Here is a 26,990-nt window from a genome sequence, read left to right on the forward strand (position 1 = left end):
GCCACCGTACTCCCTGCGGAGGTACGGGCAGCAGAGGCAGCTCCTGCTCCTCTGCTCCGGGCGGTGGCGGAGGCAGAGGCAGCTCCAGCTCCTCTGCTCCTGGCGGTGGTGGAGGCAGAGGCAGCTTCAGCTCCTCTGCTCCTGGCGGTGGTGGAGGCAGAGGCAGCTCCAGCTCCTCTGCTCCTGGCGGTGGTGGAGGCAGAGGCAGCTCCAGCTCCTCTGCTCCTGGCGGTGGTGGAGGCAGAGGCAGCTCCTGCTCCTCTGCTCCGGGCGGTGGCGGAGGCAGAGGCAGCTCCAGCTCCTCTGCTCCTTGCGGTGGTGGTGGCGGAGGCAGAGGCAGCTCCTGCTCCTCTGCTCCTTGCGGTGGTGGTGGCGGAGGCAGAGGCAGCTCCTGCTCCTCTGCTCCTTGCGGTGGTGGTGGCGGAGGCAGAGGCAGCTCCTGCTCCTCTGCTCCTTGCGGTGGTGGTGGCGGAGGCAGAGGCAGCTCCTGCTCCTCTGCTCCTTGCGGTGGTGGTGGTGGTGGCGGAGGCAGAGGCAGCTCCTGCTCCTCTGCTCCTTGCGGTGGTGGTGGCGGAGGCAGAGGCAGCTCCTGCTCCTCTGCTCCTTGCGGTGGTGGTGGCGGAGGCAGAGGCAGCTCCTGCTCCTCTGCTCCTTGCGGTGGTGGTGGCGGAGGCAGAGGCAGCTCCTGCTCCTCTGCTCCTTGCGGTGGTGGTGGCGGAGGCAGAGGCAGCTCCTGCTCCTCTGCTCCTTGCGGTGGTGGTGGCGGAGGCAGAGGCAGCTCCTGCTCCTCTGCTCCTTGCGGTGGTGGTGGCGGAGGCAGAGGCAGCTCCTGCTCCTCTGCTCCTTGCGGTGGTGGTGGCGGAGGCAGAGGCAGCTCCTGCTCCTCTGCTCCTTGCGGTGGTGGTGGCGGAGGCAGAGGCAGCTCCTGCTCCTCTGCTCCTGGCGGTGCTGGCTCCCTCTGCTGTGGCGGCTGGGCATGTGCGCGCCGTGCTGCCTTCAGCAGCATAGCGAGAGGCTGCTGGGGGACACCAGCATCCTGCCCTTCTCCCCCCAAAAAATTTTCAGGGGGTTGAGCCTGTAACCCCTCCCCTTCCGGCTCTTGGGGCTGAACCAGCAGGCATTTTCCCTCTGCTGGTGGCTTGGGTCCCAGGGCTGTGGAAGCCCCGACTTGCCTCCCTTTGGGCTGTGGACGCACCGACTCCTCCCTTTTGGGCTGTGGACGCACCGACTCCTCCCTTTTGGGCTGTGGACGCACCGACTCCTCCCTTTTGGGCTGTGGACGCACCGACTCCTCCCTTTTGGGCTGTGGACGCACCGACTCCCCCCTCTTGGGCTGTGGACGTTCGGGCTCCCCCCACTCAGGCGTAGGACGTTCGGGCTCCTCCCACTCAGGCGTAGGACGTTCGGGCTCCTCCCACTCAGGCGTAGGACGTTCGGGCTCCTCCCACTCAGGCGTAGGACGTTCGGGCTCCTCCCACTCAGGCGTAGGACGTTCGGGCTCCTCCCACTCAGGCGTAGGACGTTCAGGCTCCTCCCGCTTGGGCTGTGGACGCTCGGGCTCCTCCCGCTTGGGCTGTGGACGCTCAGGCTCCTCCCATTTGGGCTGTGGACGCTCAGGCTCCTCCCATTTGGGCTGTGGAGGCAAAACCAGCAGGCATTCACCCTCTGCTGGTGGAGATGGGGACAGCAGGTACTCACCCTCTGCTGGTGGAGATGGGGACAGCAGGTACTCCTCTGCTGGTGGTCCTGCTACCTGGGCTGCTGTTCCATTTATGGTTGCCTCCAGGTAGTTGAGGACAAACTCCACACCCTCCTCCAAGGTGTTTGGGGTGTGTTCCTGCTGATATGCCTCCCATCTCTCACTGTCCATCATCCACAGGACTCGGACGACTATGGGCAGAGATTGGGCCTCCAGCCCAGCATTCTCCAGGAACCAGCCCCGCAGTTTGATGGCGTCTTCTGCCATTGATTTTTTTTGTTTGTTTTTTTCCCCCAAAACAATATTTGTAATTTTTTTTTTTTTTTTTTTTTTTTTTTTAATCCAGACCCCTCGAGGCGCGGCTATCCCACGAAGACACCACGTGTCACAAAGACGGCCGGAGTGGGTGGCGTCAGACCAGATGGAGGAAATAAATAAACAGAGAGATGGGGTTTTGGTAAAGCTGAGCGCGTGATTGCGCTCAGCATTTAATAACAGACAGAAAATAAAAGGTTTGAAACAACAAAAACACAGGACACGGCACTACACGCCAAAATAAACAGGTAGACAAAACGGACAGACACTAACAAACAGGGACGAACAAACACGGTGAGTACAAACAAAACACTTATTATATTTATAATTACGCTTTTAACTCTCCTTCTCTCTCACCCGTTCTCCACTCTCTGAACACCTAACAACCACTGAGTGAAAATGTGCATCTATATATACTGTTGTGCTGGGATTCAATTACTAATTAATTATTCACTTGAATCCCAGCACGTGAATTAATTACGTGAAACCCCGTGTTCACATATTATATTTTAAATGCACGTGCGTGATGTGCAATCCCGTGCCTAAATACAAATATACACCTTTTTAAATACACGTGAAACACAGACCCGTTTATATCCCGTGTACCAATGACTATACACCAACATTTACATACGCACGCATACAACATACAACACAGATCACACAAATGCACACAGGGGCGGGGCACTTTGCCACAGGGACATAGAAGGCTTTACGCTAATATGAAATCTCTAGCAGGGAAAATCAATTTCATACACATACAGCACAGTAGCACTACTTTCTATATATGTATTTGAAATCAATTTGGCAATGGCTACCTTTATTTAAAGTGGTTGTTCCCAGATTACAAAAGTTGTCAAAATCAACTATAAATACAGAACAGTAACAGAACATGAATGACAGAAACATGTGTGTTTAAAAAAAAAAAATTTTTTAGTTTAGCTTGTACTTATCCCAAACTTATTTCAAAACAATTACAACAATGTTTCATTTGTTTTGCTGCGCCGTAGAAAATGTACATAGTAATTTTACAAATGTATTGTTATGAAGAAACAAAGCATGTAACACAATGAACTAAGACACTAAAATTAGCAGGATTGTTTTAGAATAATAAAAAAAAAGAAAAGCTATAATTACTTAACATAGTGTGTATTCTTAATGCTACACTGTTCCAGTACAACTAGTGCTATGCATATGAAAAAGCCAAACACATCTTTGTAATTCGTAATGTTATAAATGTAACAAACACCCTAGAAACATTACCTGTCTCCTGTTTTAAATGTCTGTTTTTCCTGAGCTATATCATTATATATATATATATATATATATATATATATATATATATATATATATATATATATATATATATATAACCTGCTTTCCATGCTCTTCAAGCCTGATATCTGCTTTTAGCTGCTGGGTTGCTGCTACTATTTCATGTATTCTGCTACTATCATGTATTATGCACTTTCCACTGTATTAAATGTACTATTTCATGTATCATGCTACTATCATGTATTATGTACTCTCCACTGTATTTAATGTATTATGCTTTTTTTTTTTTTTTTTTACTGTATATCCTGTATTATGCATTTCTCTGTATTTAAAGTATTATGGATTTTCTTGTTGTCACTGCATCTTGTAAAACACTTTGTGATGGTGGTCCACTATGAAAGGCACTATATAAAATAAAGACTGATTGATGGATTGATACAAAGAGGATAATAAATTATTTTTCATGTTATATGGTTTTTATTCACCACAGGAGGTCATATGGTTTATGAGAGGACATCCACCTAAGGCGATTAAACATATACCACGAATTATCATTTAGTATTCTGTTTTCAAGTATATTTTTTAAATAACAAGAAAATGTGTACATGTTTTAGATTAAATCAAATTCAGGGATTTATTTACCTGGCAAATCTTTAGTTTCTTTGTCGACACAGATTCATTTCAAACCCGTTTATGGTCTCTTCCCAACCGTCATTTTAGAAAAGTCAGACACAGGCAGATCGGTTACTGGCATTTCTAAACTTGTTCTCAGGGAAAATCGGAGTCCAAATCAAAACAATAGAAATTTGAAATTATTTGGCAGTTTCAAGAGCCAGGTTTGGTTTCCCTCGTTTCACTCAAGTCATTTGGATAATTTCAGGAAAACACTTTTTTTAAATCTATCTTTATTAGTGCACTGTGCAGATAACAGAACTCTATCAAACACCTGCTTGACTAGGAGGTAAAACATTTACAGGATACATTTGAGCATACCATACTGAGTCTGAAAATGTACCAGTTTTCACAGTTCAACATTTGAGATGCTCATCAGCTACATCAATAATTATCTGTGTAACATGCAACACCTTTCAACAGACTTGTGCCATTGATTGATTTCAACTGAAGGAATACTTTGAAGGGCACGTAAAAACCATCGTCTCATGAATTATGTAAAACCAATTGTTATCTATTTACACCATCATTAGAGATGTGACATTGACCATCTGCTTTCCTTCTGTAGTCTAAAATGCATTATTCAAGGGCACCAGCTTCTATTATTTTTACTTGCATTTTGAAATGTTTGACTTCAGGGACTTCAGTTTGGCTGGGGAGAATGACATTGTATGTGACTTCATTTATTGTTTTGAGTATTATGCCTTCACTATTGCAAAGCAGCTTTTATTAGCTATAAACAGTCACTGGAGTGGTGTTTGAGTGCACCAATCAATTAATGCTATTATATTGCATTAGGTACATCGGCTTGCAGTGAAATACTGCACCAATTGTAACACTTTAAATAGATCCAACCTGGATCCCTTGTCGGACATACTTTGAAGTGCATATGCTCTTTTAGTGATTGCAAAACACACAGTACAAGATAGGGAACATATCTAAAAATGTCTTCATGTCTTATTTAGAAAAAAAATTGAAAATATGTCCCTGTGAAGGATGGCTTTGTGGTGACGTCCCCAGACCAGGAAGTTGACACACACACAGGTACTGCAGGTTGATGCGCTGGTGCATGTTATTAATACAAAAATAAATCAAAAGGACCGACAAAAACAATGCTCACAGAGCAAAATAAAACAGGTGTTAGAAAACAAATCTCGCAACACAAAACAAAAATACCTCTACCAAACAAGTACCGTGCTCGTCCTTCCAGCATGATCAGCAATGATTATTTTTACTTTGTTTTGTTATCTCCCGTCTCTCTCTCACACACGTTCCTGCTCTTTGAACACCTACCTCAACTCAGAAAAACACAAACTTATATACACATGGCCAGCTCCGAATTAACAATAAATTAATCAATCCAGAGATGGCCACATTCTGCATGCATTTACAGGGATGGGGCTTTAACCCCACCCATGCTATTTTTTTTAAATAGGTTAATGAATAATTGTTACTAGGATATTGAAGCTTTGACCACCATATTATCCGTACAAATAAAATAAAAAAAAAGTTTTCCTGTTTCTAATGCCCTGTTTGCAATGCCTGGAGCTCCTGGCTATTGCTGCCCACAGCAACAAAACAGGGTGTTTCCACTGCTCGCTCACGCGACTGAGCGTAGCTATCTGGTCAGGTTTTGTATCATTCGAGGCTAGTCCCCATAAGAGGAAAGGCCCTAGGGATGTGGCAAGGGTGTGGTTTCAACTGAGGGCCTACTGTGACTGGATACTTTTACCTCCGATTTTTTAAATCTTTTTCAACTCCTCTGCTTGTCGTTTAAAGTCCCTAGGTGGAGCTGAGTTGGTTAATGCTGTCTCAGAGTTTGTTATATTAAGTTGGGGGGGGGGGGGGGGGGGGCTGTTTATGTTTGAACATAAATCGCTGGTATCACAGCAGGCCCTCAGTTGAAACCACACCCTTGTCACTATTCTAGGTCCTGTGCTCTTATGGGAACTAGACTCAACCATTTTGTATCTCATACTCCATGTAGCCAAACTGGCTACAAAGGAAGTGCATCATCACGTAGCCAGGAGGTGCGTGCAGAGAAGAAACTGACAAGGAAATCGGTACCATTGTGGCTGATTTTCTCTTTCATATAGGCACGCATTTGATATTTTCTTTACTGTTTTTCTTTAATCTAACCAAGTTGAGGGTGTATTTCTCACTCACTCTGCTAGACCGTACAAACATATTAGATATCATTAAATCTAAATAAAGAAATAAAAAAAAACATGATATCAACGTACTTAATCTGTTTTTATAGAAGATGCGGCTCAAATGTTTAGAATGCTTTGTCATGGACATTCTGAGCTACACTCAGTGAAATAAGCGTAGCTGCTGCTGCTAGGTTCCAATGGGGACTTAAAATGCATTCTTACAATTAGCACACTTCATGACATTAGTAATATCTGCCCATGCAAAAACAGGAAGCAAAATACATCTTGCTCTATCTCTGCTTTCTCACTGCATTTATTTTTTTCTTTTTTATATACATAGTTTTGTACAGACTAATGGTGTATCGATGGAACCAAACCTTTAGAGTCTGTACCAGTGAATCACACATACCGGTAAATCATTACCCCCTAAAAACAATGCAGAACAATTCATTCAATTTTTTTTTTTATATTTACAGTATACCATTCTACAAACAGCTGCCTTACCACCCCCCACAGTAAGTAAGCATAAAATCCACCTGTACTGAAATTAGAAAAAAAACTAAATCTTTATAAATGGTAATCCTGAAATAGCACAGGAAAAACAGGCCTCCTGCCTGAGATAATGGATCACAATGTAGCCTGTTGAAAGTAATTACAACATCTGTTGCAAGACTATTGCCTTATCATTGATGTTGAATCAGACATGAAAGCAACACATGCACTGTATATACTCAGGCCCAAATAGAACATAAATGTTTACAGTATGTCATTTTTTAATATGACCAAAGAGAAAATGGTACTGATTTTTTCATGTCACTACATCACATACCATATATGCAGATGAGGAAACATCTTGACAGACACAGTGGTTAAAATCTGAATCCTCTAAAACTTGACCCCTCTCCCCTCCCCACCAATGGAACTTTCTTTCCCATTGGCCAATGGACACCCTGCCGGTACCTTTCAGGTCCCGTGCATGAGGCTAGAACATGCTTTATGTCATCCAACTCACCAAGGATCCAAACTGAAAGGAAAAACATGGTGTGTCTTGGGGGATCTTGAAGGCTTGTGTAGATCTGGAAAGAAGTGATTGTACAGCAGTGCAGTAAAGAATCTTTTAAAACCAAAAGTGGAAAATATTGACAGGGATTGGAAATCTGCTAGGTGCAGCTGTTGTAAACAATTTTTTTAGTTCGCCGATGAGTAACTTGCCAAAAAAATCAAGTTCACAAAAGCTGGTGGCACTTTTAAAAGATGTACGAGATACACTACATAGATGGTATTCATTCTTTTTAATGTTATGTTTAATAAACCCCAAAAATGGCACACGTTTGTATATGCTGTATTCACATCAAAACTTCAGGCTATAAAAGTGTAGCCCTAGACTTTAAGGATGAGTATACTGTACCATCTGTCAGACAAGTAATGGGAAATCAGCACTTTAAAATTGATTAACCTCCAAACAACCTTTCTGGTCTATGTGTATTAATGGAGGCAGTAAAAAAATACTTAGGGATCAAAAAAGAGTGCTGTCTCTGTTGAACTAACGTCAATGTGAAAAATGCGGTTCAGTCAGTTGGAGACACACAATAATTTCAAAATAAAAAAAAATAAAGTTATTAAAAGTATTCACTGCTGTATCAATCTTTAAATAAGTTATTTATGTCATTTAACTATTTACTTCTCACTGTAAATGGTAGTGGAATGGACACTGAAAACACAGTTGCTTGACACCCTGCATAAAGCAGTTCTTAGACATTTTTCTCTTTATATCTGACCTCCACAAACAACTTGGTATTGTATACCTGTGTGGCCAAATAAATTATGACAATGACATTAAAACCCCATTAGATCAGCTAAAGAAGTACAGTGCCACTGCTCTGATGTTAAGAACCTATATTAAAATGAGCAGAACATTGGCATCATCATGGATCACCATGCTGCTGACAAATGTCTGAGTTATGAACTCCCCAGCAGCAGTTCAATAGCCCTTTTATTTTTAGGCGATGTGAATATATTGGATTTAAGATTTCTTAAGGGATCATGCTGCTGCCCTTTCCGAGCACTGATAAATGGTCTCTTCCCCAAAAGAGAAAAGTTATTTTCTTTAAGTTAATGTCACATATTTTACCAGGTTAAAACACTGTAAAACCCTTGTAGTAATGCCTGGATTGAAAACAGATTGAAAAACAACAATATAGAGATAGAGAAGTGTTTCAATTAAATTTCTTATAGAAAGTTTTGTAAAAAAAAAAAAAAAAAAAAAAAAAAAAAAAGAATGCTTAGAAAGACGTCTGTAGAGCAAAAACCTGAACCATACCAAAGAAAGAAAGAAAGAAAAAGAAAGAAAGAAAGAAAGAAAAGTTAGCTGCCAGATAAACTCAGAAACTTGCTTCTGTCTAAGCTACATTACAAAATGACCGACTGAGGAAAATTTTGGAGTTACTCATTACCCAATTAGATATGGGGTGCCATATCCCAGATTTATAAATGTTGTGAAAATAAATATTTTTTTAAATGTGTACATTCAGATATAATTTATAAATCTAATTACAAGATTTAACATTTAACTAAATATTTAACTAAATATTAAATGTTTTAATGTAGCGTGCACGGGGGAAGGCAGCAGTAGGGCTGGTAGGTGACGTAATCACGCACAGAGACATAAGCCCGATATACGCTCCTTGCAAAGGAGTCGGCTCTTTAGTACAGCGGTATCGGTGCTATGCTTCAGTGCGAGGGGTCCCGGGTTCACGCCCATCCTCTTCTTGTGTGTGGATTTCCTCGCCCTGTGTGATGCGCCAGCCGGCGGGAACCGAATATGCTACATTAACAAGATTTAACATTTAGCTAAATATTTAACTAAATAATAAATTTATTAACTAGATTTAACATTTAGCTAAATATTTAACTAAATAATAAATTTATTAACTAGATTTAACATTTAGCTAAATATTTAACTAAATCGTAAATCTCTTAACAAGATTTAACATTTAGCTAAATATTTAACTGGCCAGCTAAATCTGGAGTTTGTATGCAAATGAGCGCCGCCTGCTTTGTGCTTTCACGCGATTTGATTGGTTTTTGTAATGCTGAAATTTGCATATTCCTCAATTAACATTACAAGAGCCAATCAAATTGCGTGAAAGCACAAAGCGGGGGGAGTTCATTTGCATGCAAACTCCAGATTTAGCTGGCCAGTAAATTACGGATAGCAATTAATAACAGCTAATTTACCTTACTTTCACTTTTAAAACATCCCTATGAATTCCAATGCATCAGCTGCTTAGCATGTGTTAATATTCCAAAACGTTAGTGTGCTTACAGACTACAGAAAGTTCAATTCATAGGGATATGCAAACTAAACATTCACTAAACAAAACAGCAGTTAACACAATTTTCAGCAATGCCTTTTGAATTACAGTACTTCATGACATTAGCATCATTCTAGAGAGCGTTGTTGCAATTCAATTACAAATCTTAATAACTCTTAATGGTATATTCGAGAAATTTCAGTCTGGTTTTCGTGCTGCACATAGCACCAAGGCCCTTGTCAGAGTTGAGAATGATCTGCTGATAAGCGCGGACTCAGGTTTTCCATCAGTTTTAATTATTTTAGATCGAAGTGCTGCCTTTGATACTGTAGACCATTCCATCCTACTGAATCGTCTTGAAAGCACAGTACGACTGTCTGGCCTTGTCCTATCCTGGTTCAAATCTTATCTTTCTGACAGGTTTCAGTTTGTCTCTATTGGGGAGGTAAAATCTGCATTATCGGAAGTTGTCTGTGGTGTTCCACAGGGCTCCATTCTAGGTCCCTTGTTGTTTTCATTGTATATGCTACCGTTAGGTGACATTATCCGCAGACATGGAGTGAACTTCTATTGCTATGCTGATGATACCCAGTTATATTTGTCCCTAAAGCCAGGAATTTCTTCTGCCTGTGTTTTGTTAGCTACTTGCTTTACAGGCATCTAGCATTTGATGTCACTGAATTTTCAGACCAATTATTTCCATATCTGATGCCAAGAGACTAATGCATGCCTTTGTTTCATCTAGAATTGATTATTCTAATGCACCTTTTTCTGGTGTTCCAAAACGTGTGGTATCCCGCTTGCAGCTTGTTCAGAATGCCGCCGCTAGAATTCTGACTAAAACCAGAAAAAGTGAACATTAGCCCTGTTTTTTCCTCTTTACACTGGCTCCCTGAGCAGTATAGAATTGATTAAGATTTTGCTGTTAACGTACAAGGCCCTGAATGGATTAGAACCTAGATATTTGCAGGAGTTACTGACCCAGTATCTTCCAAACCGCACTCCGAGATCACAGGATGAGGGGCTGCTGGTTATTCCTATGGTCAACAAAAGCAACATGGGAGGTAGGGCTTTTTCTTGTAGAGCTCCTAAATTATGGAATGCTCTGGCTTCGTTTGTCAGGGAAGCTGCGACCGTTACAGTTTTCAAGTCAAGACTAAAAACGTACTTTCTTATCTTGGTGGGTTTTAATGTAACTTTAACCCTTTGCGGTCCATTGTCGGACCCTGTCCGACATCAAAAAAACGCAAAAAACGGGTTTCTAGTCGGTTTTTTCTCCGGAAAAAGCCGAGAAAACCAGTCAATGGCCGAGTGGGAGCGAGTGAGATGTTCTAGTAATAAAATAATGACTTGGATTGCATTATTGAGGAGTTTGGTGATAAAACGAGTGATCAGGATATGATTGATCGGTATGTACGACTATTATTATTATTATTTATTTCTTAGCATATGTGAAAGAGATTGCGAACAAAAGGGTGGGGCGGGGCTGGAGATGCCTAGCGAGTGCTTTGTTGATATGCAGGGCCTTTTAAACCCGTTTGACTGTGAAAAAAAAATATTTAAACAGCGCGTCTAAAATTAACTGTGCGTGTGAAAATAAATTGGACCTGACGCGCCTGACGTGCACTTAATAAATGGACTGCAAAGGGTTAAAATTGCTGCTTTTGTATTGTGAGTATATTGTTATTTAAATATGTTATTTAAATGGTCTGATTATGGCAGTTGTATGTGTGACATGCTGTACAAATGTATTGTGGTTTGTTCTTTTTTTGTTCTGTACAGTGCTTTGCGATACCTTTGTATAAAAATCGCTACATAAATGCAGTAAATAAATAAATAAATAAATAAATAATAAAGAAAATGGTTGGAACAAGGTGGACTGGCATAGATTGAAAGAGCTAGATGCATACAGTATGAAACAGGATGCAAACCAGTAACCACCCCCTCTCCAAAATGGCATCTTCCACTGGCTGTTTTTGCACAATAGCTTATTACTTCAACTCACCCATAGGGGGCAGAACCCATAATAGCAGTGAATCATACATCACTGTCAATTACAAATAAACACTAAGATGTTATAGGCACTGAAAGTACATGCAATATAGTCCAGTCATGCATAATAACAAATTATTCCGAGATGTCTGCAGTGGTTTGAATATTGTATTTGCCATTGCTCAGAGTATGCAGAATGCAACATGGAATTAAATTGTTTTAAATCAAATTAATTAGATTTATCTGCAACTGAGCAAACAGGATAAAATGAATAATTCAGCGTCCAACTTGTCAATTAAAATCTATCGACTTTCTGCCTGGCTACATTTGTTGCCAAGTGTAATTGCAAACCACATGTTATCCAAGACACCTTGTTTTAAAATGTCACTGCCAATTTCACTACTTATCCATGAAGACAAGTTTATTGATATTTATTAAAGTGCTGTATTATAAAACCAACACTTAATTTGTGTCTTATGACTCTCCGATTAACATTTGTATATATCTACTGATATTTTATATAAGGTAATTTGATAATATTACCCTATGACTTCCAAAAGTGAAACATTTTCACCTAACGAAGTATGTCAACCAAGGTTTTCTTATTGCTAACTGTCTGTCAAGTGCAACTGTAACAGGACCACAAGTTCACAAATGAATGTGAATGTGCAAATATGCAGAACACACAATCGTTTTTCTATTTACCCACAATTTGGCTGATTCATTAAGAAAGCTCAGCGATTAAGAAAAGCTGCAGTTCAGGAAAACATATACCCCAGTGTACTACATCTCCAATTTTAAATCTATTGCTGCAAATCTATACTTGCTCCTGGAAAATAACAAGCAGCAAGTACAATATTCAATTGTTTTCCGATACTACTAGTTCTGACATGGATTTAAAATGATACTTTCAATAAATTCAGTTTATATGCCCAGAGGTTAGCTAGCATTTTATAGGTTTACTTTTTAAATCCCTACAGTCCATAAAGGATATATTTCATACAGTTATACTCTTTTAAGATTACATGGGAAATTGATTAGAAATTCCTTCAAATTATTTTCATCCTATTGGAAATTCATATAATCCTGGTTTTAAAGAATCTTTAAAAAAAGTCCAAATTAGTTTTACATGTTAAACAAAGGTAATTTGTCAAAAAAAGTCTTGTAGATCTTCTGTATATAAATTTCTCTAACAAAAAAAATTCTATAGTAATTTTACACTGTGAAAAATACACACATGTGTACACTGGTACTTTGATCCTATAGGAATGGGAAAAATACTGTTGTCATAGTAACAAAGACATCTGAAGGAGTATTTGATAATTAGGTAGGCTTTTCATTAAACACATACAATCTGATATTAAGAAGTAGAACCTCTGTGTATTTCAGGGGGCTGGAGGCAGGCCTCCTCCCCTGAGTCATCCCACTAAAATATCTGTCAGTCAACCTTTAATTACCTGTCAATCACCCTATTTAAACCATAGCCAGCTTCCTAATTCTCGTCCTACTTTTCAGTTTGCTGTTACCACACAGACTTACAGACCCAATCTTAAAACAAACCTTTTTTTCAAATCGGTTTAAATTATTACTCACCCGAGGCAGCTTTTGTTTTCATCCGACTCGGATAAAGAATTTCTCTCCCCTTCAGGCTGTCTTCCTTCAACAAATAATCCACCAGAGAAACTTTCAAACAAATCCGCCCGCCCCATTTCTCCTCCATCTGACAATGCTGCCGTTTCAACCTCTTCCTATACAGCTGTGCCCACTACCATTCCTCTTCGCCGCTCTAAACACATTAGACCTCAGGGTGATTCTCCAGCGCAACTTTTTTTACAAAGATTGGCCCATCGACAAACTCATGAAAGCTCTTTTCAAAAAAGGATTGCCCATTGAAGCAGTGTCTAGAAGTCCAAGCAGAGATCCAAACTAGTCAATTCACGCTCTGCCCCTGCTACATTGCAAGCTTCACTCGCCTCCGATTCAGCGAATACAACCTGTCAGTTTTCAATTTCATCTGGTCCTTCTCCAAATTTGCTTTATCAGATTTTTTACAATATCAAGCAACTCATTCATCCTCTTTCCACCACAAATTCTACAGTATCTGGTCGTCTGGATGCGCTATATAGCAGGATCACTCACTTGGAACCAGCAGCTATTATTTCCTCATCAATGGCAACAACAACAGTGTTCGTCTCTCCCGCAGCTTCAGCCACACTCACACCAATTTTCACTTTAGTGACCACCTCTGGTTTAGTAACCCCCTCTGCTTCAGTTGTGCATCGCCACGCTCTCTCCTCAACTGAGACAATATTATTGAAAGTAAAGACGTTAATTTGGTCTCTATTCTTATTGCAACCTCAGAATTTCTGGATCACAAGGTAGTTGACTGTGAAGATATGTCTGTTACTCTAAAATTCAGGGTCCTAGGCTGTGTAAAAAACTCACTCTTGAAGAATTTGTATTTGCATTTTCTGTTTTTCACGATGTCCTTTGTGAAGTTTATGCTCATCGATATTTAACATCATTGATCTCTCAGTCAGATATGGCAGTACTTTTTTTTTATGAGTATTATAAAACTTTTTCAACCAAAGCAGCTTCTCGGTTAGCATTGGACAATACACTGATTGACTAGTCTCAACCTGATCGTGATCTCTTTAATAGATTCTTCTGTGGTCTCCGTGCTAACGCTTGCAGAGTTTGTGCTTCCAACGCCCATTCTACCTCTCTGTGTCCAAAGGCAGCCTCCTCTTCAGTCTCCTCATCAGCCTCAAATTATTCTCCCCCTGCTCTCGACAACACTTTTTTTTTTTTAGGAATCGTGTGTCTGCAGTTTCTCCTATTCATTCTTCAGCTCTGCCTGCTTTTTCAACAAGCAAAGATTCTCATGGAAGACCCATCAAATATTTCGGAGACAGCTGTGCAATAATTTCAATTCCTCATTCTGCATTTCCAAAGGATGCCGTTTTTTGCATGAGGTTTCTGTGGCGATGCTCATTCACATTTCATCTGCCCTCTCTCATCTAAATGACAGCCCCTCCAGCTGAAGCAGTCCTAGAAATTAGGTCTCTCTTGTTGGATTCTCAGGTGTCTGGCCTCCAAAAATCAAAAATCTTCCTCTTCAGCTTAACCCTTTCCGGTCCAATGTCTGACCCTGTCTGACATCAAAAAGACGCAAAAAACAGGTCTCTAGTCGTTTTTTCTCCGGAAAAAGACAAGAAAACCATTCAATGGCCGAGTGAGGCCGATAGGAGCCGAGAAAAGCCGAAAAAAAAGGGGCGTATCTCATGAATACTGATAGACCCGACACCACATAGATAACACGGACATAAACAAACAAGATAGCTGCTTCCGCAACCAGCGCTCAGAGAATATCAGACATTTGCAGAGCTTTTTGAGATGTTATAGTAATAAAATAACGACTTGGATCTCATTATTGAGGAGTTTGGTGATAAAACGAGTGATCAGGAGATGATTTATCGGTATGTACTATTATTACGAGTTATTTGAAAAATATAGTGAACGAGGGGTTGGGCGGTGCTGGAGATGCAGTACTGCGTGTCCTGCTGATATGCAGTGCCTTTTAAACCTGTTTTACTGTGAAAAAAAATACTTTTAAACAGCGCAACTAAAATAAACTGCGTGTGTGACACGCGCTGAATAAATGGACCGCTAAGGGTTAAATCTACAGCCTTACTTGAAGTATTCCCTACCGTTGTTGTAGCCTATCTTTGGGGCCCATTTTGATAAAAAAAAAAACTATCATAATCTTTTGTGATAATCAATCTACTGTTGATATTAATAAAGGCAGTTCCTCCCCCCCTCTAATTTTGCAACTTCTTCGCTGGCTAGTCTGGATTTTAGTTATCAATAAATTTATTTTGAAAGCCCTACACCAGGGGTGCCCAATCCCAGTCCCGGAGGGCTGGTGTCCCTCCTGGTTTTTATTATTATTTATTTCTTAGCAGACGCCCTTATCCAGGGCGACTTACAATCGTAAGCAAATACATTTCAAGTGTTACAATACAAGTAATACAATAAGAGCAAGAAATACAATAACTTTTGTTCAAGCAAAGTACAAGTGTGACAAACCACAATTCAATAATACAGCAGATAATCGTGATAGTTACATCAGGATATGATTAAATAGTGATAGTTACATCAGGATGTGATTAAATACAAAGTACTACAGGTTAAACACTTGGCAGATTACAGTATTCTGAAGTACAGGATTAAATGCAGTAAAATAGGGGGCAGATAACAGCAAAATAAAGCACATTTACATGAAGGGTGATAGTGTCCCAGGATACAAACAGAGGAGTTCTACAGGTGCTCTTTGAAGAGGTGAGTCTTAAGGAGGCGCCGGAATGTGGTCAGGGACTGGGCAGTCCTGACATCTGTAGGAAGGTCATTCCACCACTGCGGAGCAAGGGTGGAGAAGGAGCGGGCTCTGGAGGCAGGGGAGCGTAGCGGAGGTAGAGCTAGTCTTCTAGTGCAGGCGGAGCAGAGAGGTCGAGTGGGGGTGTAGGGAGAGATGAGGGTCTGGAGGTAGCTGGGTGCAGTCTGGTCAAGGCATCTGTAGGCTAGTACAAGAGTCTTGAACTGGATGCGAGCGGTGATCGGGAGCCAGTGGAGCGAGCGGAGTAGTGGAGTAGTGTGGGCGAAGCGAGGCAGAGAGAACACCAGGCGGGCAGCAGAGTTCTGGATGAGCTGGAGCGGACGGGTGGCGGACGCAGGGAGGCCAGCCAGGAGGGAGTTGCAGTAGTCTAGGCGGGAGAGTACCAGGGCCTGGACCAGGAGCTGGGTAGCATAGTTGGTGAGGAAGGGTCGGATTCTTCGGATGTTGCTCAGGAAGAATCGGCAAGTGCGTGCCAGAGTGGAGATGTGCTTGGTTTTTGTTCCAACTGTACACCAAATTGCTTAATTGGACCAATTAAGCATCTAATAAGTGCTTGATTGGTCCAATTAAGTAATTTAGGGGGCAGTTGGAACAAAAGCCAGGAGGACACCGGCCCTGCAGACCCAGGATTGGGCACCCCTGCCCTACACCTTCCAGGTATCTTTAACACTGGTGACGATCTTTCTAGTTTACAGATCACGCAATTCAGACTTCTGGCTCAGCTCAGCCTTTCCCTCTACCCATTCCTCTATTCAGCGAACTGGTTTTCAACTAAATTTACATCTGCAATCTTCTGACTTCAGCTCATTCTAAAGCTGTTCTTCCTCCCCAATCATATTTTCCCATTCATTCCGTATAGGTGCAGCAACATCAGCAGCCAAAGTTAAAATCAACCAGTCAGTGGAATCTTACTCTCTCTTCTCTCCTTGATATTATTCCACTAAACAAAGTATTGCTTGCATGCCTGGAGTGGGGGCTATTTCTCTGCCAGGACCAGCAAAGGTTTCCTCCCACAAAAAGGAGGGGGTTTACCTCACTGCCGAGTGGTTAGATTAGTTAATATAAAAACAAAACAAAAAAATACATATATATATTATATATATATATATATATATATATATATATATATATATATATATATAATTAATCAAATATTTGTATTTAAATCACTAACTTTCTTGTCTAACTAACAATTGTCTCTCTTCTTTGCATTGGTGGTGCAATTGCAGGGAGCCAGGGGTCCTCTTTTGGGAGCAAGTGAAGCTCACTTCCCGACCTTAGAGGCCGACTACGTCGCTTCGCCCTCTTGGAGGTCGATCGGTTCGGTCTCACCTCAGCAAGGGTGGTTCTCCGAGTGGTCAAGGGGAAACCCCTATTCTGTTACGAAGTCACAAACACTTTGTCTTTATTGTAGTAGTCCCTTTACGCATGGCCTGGCTCCTGCCTCGTGAAATGCATATGAACACTGAGCCAGATATTTTAACTTTGGTTTTCTTAAAATTGAAAAAAAGGAATTACCTTTAAAACTGTATTACACCTATTTACATTAAAGCAACAGCTTTAGTCATACTTAAAATATAGTAGTGAAACCAGATAAATTACTGTAAAAACCTTTGTATAAGTCTATTTTCTAGGTATTTTTAGGGGGTCCTAAAAAGGGGGGCGTGACTTATACACCGGTGCGACTTATACACCGTTTTTTACATTATTATTATTATGTTGTAGTCGTTGTAGTAGTCGTAGTAGCAGTCGTAGTAGCAGTAGTTAGGCTTGTTACAATAATGATAATAATCAAATTATTTATCGATTGGGACCCCACGATAACAAATCGATAATATTTTAATGAAAGTGAATATTCCATGAAATAAAAAAATGTGTCTTGTATATATTAACTTACTGTCAAGAACATAATCTGCGTTGTTGCTTCTAAAAGTTACTGAGAATATGCTTCTGTGACCATTTACAGGATGATGGTGCAGAGATCAAGAGTAATCTGCTTTGTTAATGTATTTTATATTTACCAAATGTATATTTTTACCTTTTCGTTTTGAAGCAATGCACTATCTGCAACTTTTTTTGTTTTTGATTGCTGTCTGAAGGGGCGTTCACAACGGACGCCGCACGGCAGTAGCAATTGTTTTCAATGAAGGCGGTCACAGGAAGCGGCACTCAAGTGGCACCACAGAGCGACGCACAGGAGATAAAATATTTTCAACTTTCGCCGCACCACGCCCTGATGTAAACTACCAGCAACCAATCAGGGGAAAGTAGGTGGCTCCTTTGAGAGGCAGAAATACAAAAAAATATAATAATTAAAAAATAAAATGGAGGAAAAGCTAGTGGTTCTGATTTTAAATTTTCCAGAGTTGTATAATACAACATTAAGTAGGTGCCTTTATCAAACTGGAGCTCTTGCATCAGCCGATGATATTCACCATGCCTTTTTCTTTCCTTGAGGATGTCATGGACCCACAGCGATCTTACATTTTTGTTCTTTCTCCAGTAGAGCAGGGCGATCGCAATTATCTTTTTTTTGTTTGCTGTTCATTGTTCCAGGTATCGTGTTGTCAGATGCACAGTACCACTGATTGCTGCCGGTTTTACAGTTTTCCACAAAAAGTTTGATATGGCAGTAGTTGCATTTTTTAATCATTATACGATAATGCTCAATAATATCAATGTATAATGATGCCTTTAACCCACACTCTCAAAGCTCACAAAGAAAGAAAGATGATATCTACATTTTTAAAAGCAACATGTTTTTACATGTATTAGAAATGTAACTGGATTAATTAATGAAACTGTGTGTCTTGAGGAACAGGGCAAACTGCTGTGTCTTGAGAAGAGGTCCTCTGGCTTGGAGACTTACTGAACTATGTGACCTACTGATTAGGTGACTGGTACAGATAATTCACATGTGCAACAACAATCATTTTGATGCAAGGAAGACAAACTAGTGATGTCCCGGTGGAAAAGGACATTAAAACATCAAATGACTGCGAGTTTAAAAAAAAAGGCAAGATACACAAATGATCTTATGAAAGTGGCTATTTACAGAGTGAAAAGACTATAAATATCCAAGCAAAACTAAACATTTTGCACTCCACATTGAATGCTAAACAAGGTGCCGTCACTCTGTTAAGCAAACTTGCCATATACTTAATCTATATACCATTAATAAGCTTAATGTGATATATTCTAAGATTGTCTGCATCATTTCAGTTCTGCTGGGCGCATGCATGTGTGTGTGTGAGCAAGGTACTAGCGATGTTAAAACACCATTATACAATACTATATGAAAAATGAATTGCTATGCTGGCCTTAATGTTATACCATTAACAACAATAGATTGTAAAGCACATACATACTTTAAAATCAGATAGCTGGAGCAGATAGTATGAACCGGTCATTGACAAGGCTATGAACAGAATGCAGTTAATGATTTCTCTCTCACAATCTATACTTTATGTTGTCAAGGCATTGAACTCTAGATTTCTTTTTGTGCATTTACATTTCCTAGCAGCAATCAGCAATTATCTAGAATTATGCTAGAAAAGTAGGTGTTATTTTTGGACCCCTCCCTCTCCTATTCTCAACACATCTCTTCACTTACATGTACTTGTCATTTTTTTCTTAGCATCATCTATAGGATCTGCCCTTTTCTATCTACTTCTTCCACTCAACTGGTCCAAGCTCTTGTTCTTTCTAGATTGAATTATTGTAACTCTCTCCTCGCTGGTCTCCCTGCTTCGGCTATTCTCCCTCTGCAACTTATTAAAAATTCTGCTACTTGTCTGGTAATCTTCCAACCCAACTACTCTAATGCTACCCCTCTGCCTGGCACGCTCCACTGGCTACCTATCTCTGCTCGCATCCAATTTAAGACCCTTACTCTTGCCTATTTCTGTATCTTTTTGTATAATTATATATATATATATATATATATATATATATATATATATATATATATATATATATATATTATTTGTTTGTTTAGCAGACGCCTTTATCCAAGGCAACTTACAGAGACTAGGGTGTGTGAACTATGCATCAGCTGCAGAGTCACTTACAACTACATCTCACCCGAAAGACAGAGCACAAGGAGGTTAAGTGACTTGCTCAGGGTCACACAGTGAGTCAGTGGCTGAGGTGGGATTTAAACCGGGACCTCCTGGTTACAAGCCCTTTTCTTTAACCACTGGACCACACAGCATATAATATATATTATATATAGTGACGATATTAAGAGATGGGATAACGAAATCTGCACTATTTGTCACGAAATGTTAAAGGTAGGTGCATTTTAAAAATGGCAGCACACTCAAAGTGGCTGCAGTCAAAGAACTACAAATTCCCCAAGTCCTGCAATCAAGAGGCTCTGCAATGGTGGGACTTATGGGGGAATAAAAAGAGACTGTTTCTAGCAGTAGGGGGAGAGTAGAGTTGAATGGTTACGTTTGTAACAAGCAGTCATGGTTTCAAACATCAGACCAGGAACACACAGCTTCAAAAGATCACAGCTAAGGTTTTTTTTTTTTTTACATTGTTTGCTATTTCTTCAAAATGTGCTGAAATGTATTTTAGATATAGTAACAGAGTAAAGCAAGTTTAAAAGGCATTGCACATCAACAGGACACTCAGTATTGCATCCCCAACCCCTCCCCACCCCTTGTTTGCTGTATTTTTCACATACCTCTTCAGGCCATTTACCTCTAAATCATCTCCTGATCACTCGTTTTATCACCAAACTCCTCAATAATGCGATCCAAGTCATTATTTTATTACTATAACATCTAAAAAATCTCTGCAAATGTCTGTGATATTCTTTGAGCGCTGGATGCAGAAGCAGCTATCTTGTTTGTTTATGTCCGTGTTATCTCTGTGGTGCTGGTGCTATGTGTATTATTCAGATCCGCCCCTTTTTTCACTCGGCCATTGAATGGAATGACTAGAGACCTGTTTTTTACGTCTTTTTGATGATGTCCGACGGGGTCCGAGTTCGGACGGGAAAGAGAAAATTGGACCGCAAAGGGTTATTACTGGCAGTAGTCCCAGGTGAAAGAACACGGTAAAAAAAAAAAAAAATTGACAAATTGGGGAATGGTAGTGTTATTGTTTCCTATAAGTTACCGATCTTGGGTGTCACACAGTGCGCTCGGACCCCTTTCCCTTTTTTTTGGGGGGGGGGGGGGGGGGGGGGTTTGCCATTTTTAAACTGTTTTAAATTTTTGTTCTTTTTATTCATTTTTTGGTTTTGTGGGTTTCTTTCATTTGAGATACATGGCTAATGTACTGATCCAGCAATGGGGTTACTAAATAAGCGATAATCCCTCTAGAGGAAAATATACTTGAACTTTAACCCATTTCACTCCGAGACCATCACGTCTTCTCTTCTTGCTTTGCATTTTTATGATGCAACAAAAAAGCCTTCAACCTAAAAGACCAAGGTCACATCCAGTGATTTTGATAACATCATAGCTTTAGGAATAGTTCAAGATATTAGTCATCTGTGTTGTTAGATCCTGGCCATTTCATTTCTCTTTTTTTTTCTTGACCTTTCATTATTTTGTCATGGCTGTTGCACTGCCTGAAGATTACAAGCAAGTTGAACTGGCAGATCATGTTCTCGTGCAGGCTGAAGACATCTAATATGTTACTGACGCATGTCATACAAGTACTGAGGTGTGCAACATTCAAATTAGATTCAGGATTGAAAACAATTAGATTTCTTTTTTATATAAACAAAAACAACAAATCTTTATTAAAGGCCATGTAACGTCACGTTTCTTACTTTAAGTCAATATATGCATTCACTTTTGCACTGTGTACTCTTACGATCACCTGAAGGTAAGCCACTCATCATGTGACAGGGTTATGTGTTGATTGCGCCGTCATTTTAGCAGCTAGACGGAAAGGGGGGCGTATCGTTGCGAAGGAGAGAGAGGGAGAGAGAGGGAGAGAGAGGGAGAGAGAGGGAGAGAGAGGGAGAGGGAGAGAGAGAGAGAGAGAGAGAGAGAGAGGGAGAGAGAGAGAGAGAGGAACTGCTTACAGAATGGCACAAAGTAATGGACGTGGCCTGAGCATGTAAAATTGTAAATATTTCTTTTCATTTCTGTTCCATATTCTGTTTTGTTCCAAAAAAAGTTGCAATTATGCTAATTTGGTAAAAGTGCTAATAAAACAGTTGTTTTTCCACACAATTTACTTCATTTTTTCCCCTTGTTCATTTCATATTGAAGTTCAATGGTGCTGTGTTTTTTTTTTAGCCATCTATGATTACAAAATATATGCAGTGGCCAAACATGACTTTTGAAAAAACTTTATTTGTTGCATATATTCTCATCTCTACCACATATAGTATGCCTGATCCTGTTGCAACTATGAAAGGACATTTTGTGGCCTTTCATTTGATATAAGTTACATGCAGGCAGCGCAAACTATCCGGTAGTTGCACATAACATTACTTGAACACAATATATAAAGAATTGGGTCACTTATTTTCCCCTGGTATTATTAAAATAAATAACATTCCTTTAGCATGCTAAGTACCATGCTAGAAATACAGTATTTTAGAACATGACTTGAAGTCATTAGCACTTGCTTGATGATAAACCTAGCATTAAGTAACCGACTTAGAAAATGACTTTGCCCAACAGTATTGACATACTGCTAAATATACCTGTGGCAGGATGGCTGATGTGGCAACGTGTGTGACGTCAGGTTCCAGGAAAGCAGTACACCAAAGGCAGAATGTGGGGCAAAACACTGCGTGGCTGTGCAGTTTTTTTATGAAACAAAATAAAGACTTTTCAAAACACAAAATAAAAGGGCACAAGGGCCAAACAAAACAAAGCTACAATACAGGAAATAAACAGAACAAATACCTTAACAAAACAAAGGTAGCAGCCATTTTCTCACAGTGCTGTGCTGTCTATCTCCTTCAACCTCTCTGTCTCTGTCTCTGTCTCTGTCTCTGTCTCTGTCTCTGTCTCTGTCTCTGTCTCTGTCTCTGTCTCTGTCTCTGTCTCTGTCTCTGTCTCTGTCTCTGTCTCTGTCCCTTCTTCTCACTCCAACCAAACTAATGAGCCTGGAGCTGGGCTTATATAGCAGGTGGTTAGGCGTTAATTGCACAATTAACAAATCAGTACACTCCTGACCACCTGCACCTGAACAATCATCCCTGGATGGGAATTAAACCCATCCTAGCCAAACACTATTACAACTGCATTTGAACCAAAACACCGCCATTTTTCAAAACAGAAAAATATACAAAATACAACCAATAACAATAAAACATAATACAAATATATAGGGGGAAGCGGGCACCCCGTCACAATACCATACAGCATATAAAAAATGCAGGCTGAAATACATAAAAAATGCTGCTTACTAATTAGAAGTACACCAGAGCAGTTTTTCTTTTGGGTTGTTTAAGGTGATAGTATTCCCACTACCCATGATCGACAGCTCGAATCAATCAGGATTCAAACCCAAAAACTCCTCATCAAGAAACACTGTTCTCATCTATGTCAGTTTGTACTGTACTGTTATATTTATTTGCATATCATCACATTGTATTGAATACACTACTCAAAAGCCTTTACAGTTTAATTTGTAAATAGACAGAAGATTACAACACAAAAATCTAACAGTTATCTTCTTCTGTGGACATTGTATGACATATGCTGTACACAGACAACTGCTAAAATACAGAATATATTAAATCAATAGGTTTGCTACTAACTACTAAAGCCTAATGGAATCACCAGCTGTGCAGCTAGTAATCAAATACTCCAAAATAGATTTCTAGAATTGAAATTAGTCACCTTGACTTGAAAATTAATTAATATAATAACTCTATGTTACCAGTACCCATACTTCGTAAGATTGTTTCAATCAAGTTGGCAGTCATTCCGTTGATTGGAAATTCATGTGTAAAACTCTGTGATTCACAACTGCTGGGTAGTTATCCTATATTGACAATGGTTGCGTACACATAATAGCCTTTAAAGGGCATCTTAAGAAACATAATACCACCTCACCTCTTTGTGTAATGTGACCTTTACAAGAATCTTTCCAAGCTCTTCTCTCTCGAGTAATAAACATCACTGTGTACTTGGTAGGTCCCCAAAACTAGTCATTAGAGAATATTTTTAAATCTAAAGCTCTTCTCATTCAGTTCAATCAGTACCCAAGTATGCATAGTTGCTGTTGGTTACATGGTCTTAATATCAGAACTTAACATAAAATATCATGATAACTTTGGCAGTTTCAAACCTACATGTACTCTTTCCTGAACATACGAAGAGATATAACTCAGATTTAGCTGTAGCACATTTAGCATAGCTGTCTTTCCCTTTACTTAAATCTCAAAAGACAATGACAAATGGCTGGTTGACTAAACTGTGGCCCAGTGCCCTTTACCGCAAAGTAAAAGCAATTATGTGTGTATTATGTTTTATGATAAAATTAATTGCTAACTGAATGTTAAAAGCATGCTAAGGTTAATTAAAATAATTGCATTATTTTGTTGAGTGGTATTATAAAACTACTGGTTGCAATTACATCTTCAGGGTGACAGAATAATCAACAGATATGTTTTGTAATATTAAACATAGCTGAACAAATCAATCTTGATATCAGTGGGAAGACAAGAAGCTAAAAGATATTCAAATAAAATAAATTAGATAAAAGAAATCAATCGTCCAGGTTAATTTAATGTGGGAAAAAGGTCATTGTTAAGCACTGTTGTCTGCATATAAATTACAATAGAGAGCAAGAGAAATTGAAGGATTTAGGAGCAGTACGATACCAGTAATATAGTTATAAAATCAATTGTTTTCGGTGCAAGAGCGAGAGAGCACTTTTTATGGAAAGTGTGCTGCTTTTCAGTAAGACAAGTCAAGTGAATCACTGGCCATTGGGAACTGTATCTGGTTATATTTACACCTGGTACTGTGGGCATGTTCTGTGGGCCAACGAGTATCCTCATGTATGCCAGGCTTTATGACACATGGTGATACAATAAATAAATAAATACATGTGTTGCCATTTTATAATAACGACAGTATTCCATGACCGTTCATGGAGTATCTTCAATTAATCATATTTTTGGGCGGGTCTCTGTTTCAGGAGCAGACTTTAATAAAAATGCCATATGGTTTCAAACCCTTATTATATCAGTGGCAACATATTTCTAACTTATTATTCTAACTTAAATATTTCATGGTGTTATTTGCTGCTACTGTAGCAGGTGCACAACACATGATATTAAGTGGATTTATGTCACCTTCCAAGGCTTCCAATATATGATCATATTCATGACTATTTGCTTTCACCTGGCAGTGTATAACATTTTGTTGCAAGACCTATCTAGATTCTACATGTCTTGACAGCATTTCCATTTCAGTTCTCTCCAATTCCCATTTAATATTTTGAACTAAATATAACCACACGAATAAGGATGAGAATACAAATATGCTAAATATTGCATAATGAAATGAGTATCCAGCCTAATTAACCTGGAGGTTAAGTATGTGATAGATACAGCCTCTACATATGACTCATCTGCAGTTCAAACACATTATTTTGCATATTGATGTGATTTTAAATAGAGATGCATCCAGAATGAATAATAAGTAGAATCTGTCATATTTGATGTTTGAAAAATAAAAAAAAAACATACATCAGTTATCACACCTATTTATTGAATTAATTGACTTTTAAATGCCATCATTACTATTACGGTTAACGGCAGGTAATCATTGTAGTCCAGACTATGCCACCCTCTTTAGTTATTATATATAGGTGAGAGAGCCCCTAGTGTGTCTAATTAATTCCACCCAACTATAAGGTAAATCAGAGTAAAGTAGTTCCACACACACAGGTTATTTTATTTGGAAGAGCAGATGGACACTCACCACACACGCAGAAAGGTGTTTACCACACCCAAAAGTTTGTTAAAAATGAAACAGCATTTATTGTTGTCACAGTAGCATAATATTTAAAAAGTAAGCCAGTTCTAACAGCAAGTGTTTCTCCGCAGAAATACCTGTATATGAACAGGTAATTATTAGCAGCATTGAATAATACTTCAGCAGGTATCAACAATTAACTGATAATATTTCAATAGATATCAATAATCATTAATAACACCACATATTATTTCAAATAGGTAGTAACAATCACTAGCAATAAATAGCAACAGTCTCCTGTAAATTACTACATTTAAAAAGCACCAATCACTACCCACCCCAATGGCTAGGGTCTGGATACCCTGGGGGGACACACAAGCACTTATAGCCAGGATGGCCCTAGGCAATCAAGCATAGAACCACCAGTTCCCCCTTAACTGAATGGCACCATTTCATTGACTAAGCTTTTGCCTACATGACCAGCCAATAACCACCAAACCCTCTATTGTACAGAGTATGGTACATTGAAAAGCTCCTGCTCCTCTACAGGTAGCAGCACTCAGTACACACCTCAGGACACCAGGAATACAATTTAGCCCACATGACCTCCCTCCAGAATCAAAAACAGTGCACAACCAGGCTGGGACAGTGATCATCTTTCCATGTGCATAAAGCATGAATTTAAAAATCACAAACTTAGGACTGGTAAAATAACTTACAAAAAGGACTACCAATAGAACATATTGCACTCTCAAAACTAGTATATTTAGTTCTGGTTCAATCATATTCTAGTTTTTAAGTCAATTGTACAATTAATTCAAGTACCTCCAGTTTTGTTTAACACATTCTAAATTCTTGTACATTATTCATTAGATAACATGCAAACCTCAGTTTCACAGTATAAAGCATAATAATCATACTCACTTTCAAACATATTGTTCGTGCTGCATTACAATTTCAACCCATTTTCTTTAACCCAAGACCTTTATAGTTCAGAAACTTATATTTTAAGAGTTACAGACAATGGCCTATGTTCATGAAACTTACCAGTCTCCTTTATCATGCCAGTATTAGTGTTTAACATGACAGCACTTCATCGAGTCATGCATAAACTCCATTTACTGTCAAAAAAACATCACTCATCGCAATGTTAGAATAACGTGCCCTTAGAGTCCAATTTTTCCATTAGTATATTATTCATCTGATTCATACATCTGTATTGTGCCATTAATTGACCCTTACTGGCATCAATCAACTCGT

The sequence above is a fragment of the Acipenser ruthenus genome, chromosome 10, assembly GCF_902713425.1.
Source record: "Acipenser ruthenus chromosome 10, fAciRut3.2 maternal haplotype, whole genome shotgun sequence".
NCBI lineage: Eukaryota > Metazoa > Chordata > Actinopteri > Acipenseriformes > Acipenseridae > Acipenser > Acipenser ruthenus.